The 6,146-nt window shown below is 37.2% G+C and overlaps 1 pseudogene; it reads left to right on the forward strand.

Moving 5' to 3' along the window:
- Positions 1-2,452: 2,452 nt before the first annotated feature.
- LOC102726611 (heat shock factor-binding protein 1 pseudogene) lies at positions 2,453-2,790 on the forward strand (annotated as a pseudogene).
- The last annotated feature ends 3,356 nt before the right edge of the window (positions 2,791-6,146 follow it).

Raw genomic sequence — 6,146 nt, forward strand, 5'->3', positions numbered from 1 at the left:
TATTAATTTAAGACAAATTAATTAAAGACCTCAGGACAAAGAAAACTATCAAGAATAATGTAAATACTTACATAATGATAAAAGAGACCAAGTCTTCAAGAAGATAATAACAATAGTCAGTGTATGTATTTATAACAGAGTGTTAAGATACATGTGCCAAAACCTGATAGAACAGCAAGTAGAAATAGATGAATTAATACTTAGAGTTGGGGACTTCAACACCTTTATCCGTGATTGGCAAATGAGCAGGCAGGAAATTAGTAGGAATATTGTAGAACTGAACAGTACCATCAATCAACTGAATCTAATTAACATTTATAGAATACTCCATTGAACAATAGCAGAATACAGATTTTCTCAAACTCCCATGAACATTCACCAAGATAGACCATATTTTGGGCCATAAAATACACTCAATACATTTAAACAAATACAAATTATATAGTATGAACTCAAATGATAATGGAATTAAACTAGAAATCGTTAACAGAATACAGCTCAAAAATCTGAAAATATCTGTAAATTGACTTCTCAATAATATATGGGTCAAAAGGAGTGTAAAGAGAAATTAAAAAAAATATATTTGACCTAAGTAAAAATGAAAATGTTGGGGTACCTGGGTGGCTCAGTCGGTTAAGTGTCTGCATCTGCCTTTGGCTCAGGTCATGATCCCAGGGTCCTGGGATCCAGCCCCACATTGGGCCCCCTGCTCATCGGGGAGCCTGCTTCTCCCTCTCCCTCTGCCTGTTGTTCCCCCTGCTTGTGCTCGCTCTATCTCTCTCTATGTCAGATAAATAAATAAAATATTTTAAGAAAATGCAAAAGCATATTATAACATTGCATGAGATGCAGTAAAAGCAATGCTCAGAGGAAAACTTACAGCATTGAATGTATTTATTTGAAAAGAAGATCTAAACCAGTAATTTAATCTTTCACCATAAGAAACTACAGACAGAAGAGCCATATAGGCCTCAAGCAATCACAAAAAAAGAAAAAAAAATAAAACAGAAATCAATGGATGTGAAAACAAGAAAACAGAGAAAAAAATCAACAAATCAAAAACTGGTTCTTTGAAAATATCAATACAATTGATAAAACTCCAGGGGGCAAACCAAGAAACAGTAAAAGACAAAAATTACCAATATCAGTAATTAAAAGTTAGTTAAGGATATGAAGGTGATCTGTCACTTCATTGATCACCAGTGTTGATTTGGCTGGTCTGGCTGGCTAGATGGGTATCCACTTCCTCCCTCACTACTCCTCCTGAAGCTGAGTGCTTGGCCCAAGAGAACAACCTTCCCCCATACAGGAGGGCCATTTTCCTCAGTCAAGGTATAGGAGTACCTGTGCTCCCCTGTTAGAATCTCCAAATAAGCTCTCAAGGTCCATTTGTAGGAGAACAGTAGAGTAGTCAAGCTTCCAAGATTCCAGACACATCCAAATGAGGCACTGCATGTGGCAGTCTGCCTTTCAAAAAAAAAAAAGTTAAAAGTCCTGAAAGTGCTGATCCCTTGGATATTAAAAAAAATTGTAAATAAATATAATGAACAACTCTATACCCATAAATTTGATAATTTGGATGAAATGAACCATTTATTTGAAAGATACAAACTACCAAAAGTCACAGCATAAAAAGTCTTTATTTATTAAATAAATTACATCAATAACTAATAATCTTTCAAAAAAGAAAGTACCAGAACCAAATATGCTTCACTGATGAATTCTATCCAATCTCTACATTCTCTTCCAGAAAATAAGCAGAGGTAACACTTCCTCACTCATTCTGAGACCAGCATTGTCCATATATCAAAACCAGGTGTATGTATTATTTCAACAATAAAAAGAAATGAGCTATCAATCCAAGAAAAGACATGGATGGACTTCAAGTGCATATTACTATATTAAAAAAGCCAGATTGAGAAGGTTAAATATCATATGATACCAATTTATAACATTCTGGAAAATGAAAAATTAAAGAGTTAATAAAAAGATCAGTGATTTTCAGGATCTCAGGAGTAGGGAGGGGTTGAACAGATGAAGCAGAGGGGATTTTTAGAGTAGAGAAACCACTCTGGTGTGCTTAAATCCCCACTCCTTAAGTGTGAGCTGATTTACAGTAATTTCATTTCAAATAGAACAGTATGAAAAATGGGAAAGAGAGAAACTTTACAGTGGAGAAACCTGACAAACTACCCCAGCCTGGCGATCAAGGTCAACACTGACAGTGATAGGTAATGTTGATAGTATGTACCCGTGATATGAAGTGATGAATACAGCACTTTACATCTGTGGTTTTCCTCCAATAACCTACAACCCCAGTATGATCATGAGAAAGAAATTCAGACAAATTCCATTTGAGGGACATCCTATAATTGACCAATGCTCCTCCAAACTGTCAAGATCATTAAAAACAAGGAAATTCTGAGAATTATGTCACAGGACAAGAAAAAGCCCAAGGAAAAATGACAAGTAAATGTAAAGTGGGATCCTGAACAAAATTCTAAGACAGAAAAGGACATTTTGGAATTCGCTGTCAAGCTGGGAACTGGGGAGATGGCTGAGACTGACCCCAAGGCCTTGCAGGATCTCACCTCAGTGGTGCAGACACTCCTGCAACAGATGCAAGATAAATTTCAGACCACGTCTGACCAGGTCATTGGAACAACTGATGACATGAGCAGTTGCACTGACGACCTGGAGAAAAACATTAGCGACCTCATGACATAGGCTGGGTGAAAGAGCTGGAGGGTGAAAACAAGATCCCTTCCACACCAAAGAGTTGAAGGCAGCTAATTCACACTGAAGTCCAGAACACCATTTTTATAAGCCGAGAGAGGACTCAGTGGATTTTTGAAGCAACTGCTATGTGTAGATAGTGTTTCTAAAGTGTGCGTTCTTCTTACCACATACTATATAGTTAGTCTATAGAGTGAGTCTCCCCCCAGTTTCTTGAACATGGTAACTCCACATCTTGGACCTTGGTCAGTCATGCTGTTAAATGTTAAACACTAAAACTTTGGCAGTTCCTGAAAAAAAAAGACATTCTGTAAAAACTGAGGAAATCTCAGTAAACTATAGACTTTAGTAGTAATAATAATAAGAAGAAGGAGGAGGCGGAGGAGGAGGAGGAGGAGAAGGAGAAGGAGAAGGAGAAGAAGAAGAAGAAGAAGAAGAAGAAGAAGAAGAAGGAGAAGAAGAAAGAAGAAGAAGGGGAAGAAGGAGAAGAAGAAGAAGAAATATATATTATAACAAATATAAGAGACTAAGTATGAGGGTAATGGTGCTTCATGCTGCCTCTATCTCACTTAACATAGATACAAAGTCAAATCACACACGAGCACATCTAATTCACAGACCTAAGTTATACTTGTAATCAAGAAGCTTAACAAATACAGTTTTGAGCTTTTCCACCTCTGTAACACAGGGAAACATATAAGAAGTTTGGAAATGATGATGATTGAGCCAGTCCACAAGAATTAAATACAGTTGGTTGTATAAAAATTCATCAAACTATTATCTTACTGGTGGACCTCTAAGCCCTATCCATTTTTTCTCTGCCATCAACAGTGCATCTAAGTAAAGTTTCTACAAGATAAATAGAAGATAAATTAGAGGTTACAGGATATGTATATATTAATAGATACCACAAGGGAAAAAAAAACATCAAATTTATATGCCCATCCAAACTATTGCTATCACAGGTTCCTATCAATTGTTCATAATTTTGTGAATCTGTTGGGTAAAAAAATCCCACGTTGGTGTTTCAGTAAATGTTTCTCTAATTACAAATGAAATAATGGTTCTGATCACCGCCTATATTCTCCATTGGTGAGGGAGTGATCCTCTGTCTTAATTAAATAGGATGAGACAGATGACACCTGACCCTGGGCAGAAGAGATTCTCAGCAGTTTATTGTTCACATATGCTCATGGTCTTGGGGAGGAAGACACTGAATACCACACAGGTCCACATGGGGCTGCAGGGGGGCTGTGGGAGACAAGCTTTTCAGAGGATGTGATTGACTTTTTTGAATAATTTCATGGGCTGGCAGGGAAGTGAAGGCCAGTAGGACCAGGTGGAGTACATCTGGTCTAGCCGAAATGGTAATTAGCCAGGTTAGGAGCCTTTCCCACTGGGTGGCAGGGGAACCCACAGTTAGACATTTGGGGTCCCATGAGGTTCAAAGATGTCAAGGTGGCACATGAAATTTTAGGCCTTTTGATGTTTAAGTTATATGTCTTTTTCTCTGAATTTCTCATTTATGTCTTCTATCCAACTTAACTGCATTGTTTCCAGGATTTAAATTTTTTTTTTCTGATTACCAACTATTTTTTTTCTTACCCATATTATAAATATTTCCCCCCAGTCTGTTTTTTCTTTTTTCATTAAGAATGCCCTTTGGGGGGGCACCTGGGTGGCTCATTCATTGGGCGTCTGCCTTCGGCTCCGGTAGTGGTCCCGGGGTCCTGGGTTCGAGCCCCACATGGGGGTCCCTGCTCCGCGGGAAGCCTGCTTCTCCCTCTCCCACTTTCCCTGCTTGTGTTCCCTCTCTTGCTGTGTCTCTCTCTGTCAAACAAATAAATAAATCTTAAAAAAAAAAAATGACCTTTGGGGCACCTGGGTAGGTGGCTCTGTCCTTAAGTGTCTGCCTTCTGCTCAGGTCGTGATCCCCAGGTCCTGGAATTGAGCCCTGCATAGGGCTCCCTGCTCAGTGGGAAGCCTGCTTCTCCCTCTCCCACTCCCCCTGCTTGTGTTCCTGCTCTTGCTGTCTCTCTCTCCGTCAAATAAATAAAATCTTAAAAAAAAAAAGAAAGAATGCCCTTTAAAAACTAAATCTGACTTTGTCACTATGCTGCTTACAACATTTCAGCAACTTTTAAAGCAAATTCCAAAATTTTCGATGTGGCTGGGTACACTGCCTACTATCTTATGCTCATGCTCTTTCTGGCCTCACTTCTGTCCTCATTTATTCCCATACTCTTTTGTCCCTTCACATATCTGATTCTTCCATCTCGAGCCCTCCTGCTGGAGATTCTCTTCATGCATTACCATGACAGACTCATGTATATTGAGAAATAAACAGCAGCAGGTGCAGTAGAACTAATGAAAGATGGTCATAAACCCCAAGCATTGTGGGCATTTATCATGTTTCTTGTATTTTTCTCCACTGACTTTTCCAATAGCCATTTTGTTTATTAATTTTAAACTGAACATTTGCATGGTGCAATTTTTTTTTTTTTTAAATCAAGTCTGTAGTGAAAAGAAGGTCATCCTCCCTATCTGTTTCTGAGTGTTCTTTTCCCAAGAAGATTGGTTTCTTGGGTCTTCAAACTTCTAAGTATGTGTGCTCACACCAGATACATTGTTTTGCACCTTCTCATTTTGTTTTTTACTTGCTTCATTCCTTTGCAGTATATGTAGAGCTTTGTTCTTTTAATTTGCTTTATATTAAATCACATGGATCCACTGCTCTTCAAGCCAGCAGCTCTCTATTGGTGGATATATGTGCATCACTGATACGTTTCTATTACAATGTTGCAAAGAATAATGTTCATACCTCATTTAGTCAAGTGTGAATTTATTAAAAAAAGATGCGTTAGTCAAAGAGTACGTGAACTTTTAAATTCTGATAAGACAGGACCTTATTGTTTCTTATAGTGGTTATGCCAAATTGCACTCCTACCAGCAATGTATAAACCATAACTTCTACAATTGTTTATCAGATCCGATAAGCAAAAACTGTATATTATTGGTTTTAGTCTGCATCTTTAACTGATAAAAGAAGCACAGTTGTTGTTCTCGTGTTCTTTTACTATGTGCTTTAATGTTTTATTATCTTTTGTTCACTTTTATTGGTCATTTGGTCTTTGTTCTTATTGATTTGTAGGTACTCTATATATTATGGGACTATATATATCACTCTTTTACAGTGATAAAAGTTGCAAATATTATGCTTCTGTTTTTCATTTGTCTTTTTAATTATCTATTTTAAACAGAATTTAGCATATTCATTTCAACATCAAAATTATCAATACTTTTATAGCTTTGAGTGTTGTGTAATAGTTTTTTTTTTATTCTTATGTTAATCCCCATACATTACATCATTAGTTTTAGATGAAGTGTTCCATGATTCATTGTTTGTGCAT

The sequence above is a fragment of the Leptonychotes weddellii genome, unplaced genomic scaffold (genome assembly GCF_054177405.1).
Source record: "Leptonychotes weddellii isolate Sample4059 unplaced genomic scaffold, ASM5417740v2 HiC_scaffold_12638, whole genome shotgun sequence".
In the NCBI taxonomy this organism is placed as follows: domain Eukaryota; kingdom Metazoa; phylum Chordata; class Mammalia; order Carnivora; family Phocidae; genus Leptonychotes; species Leptonychotes weddellii.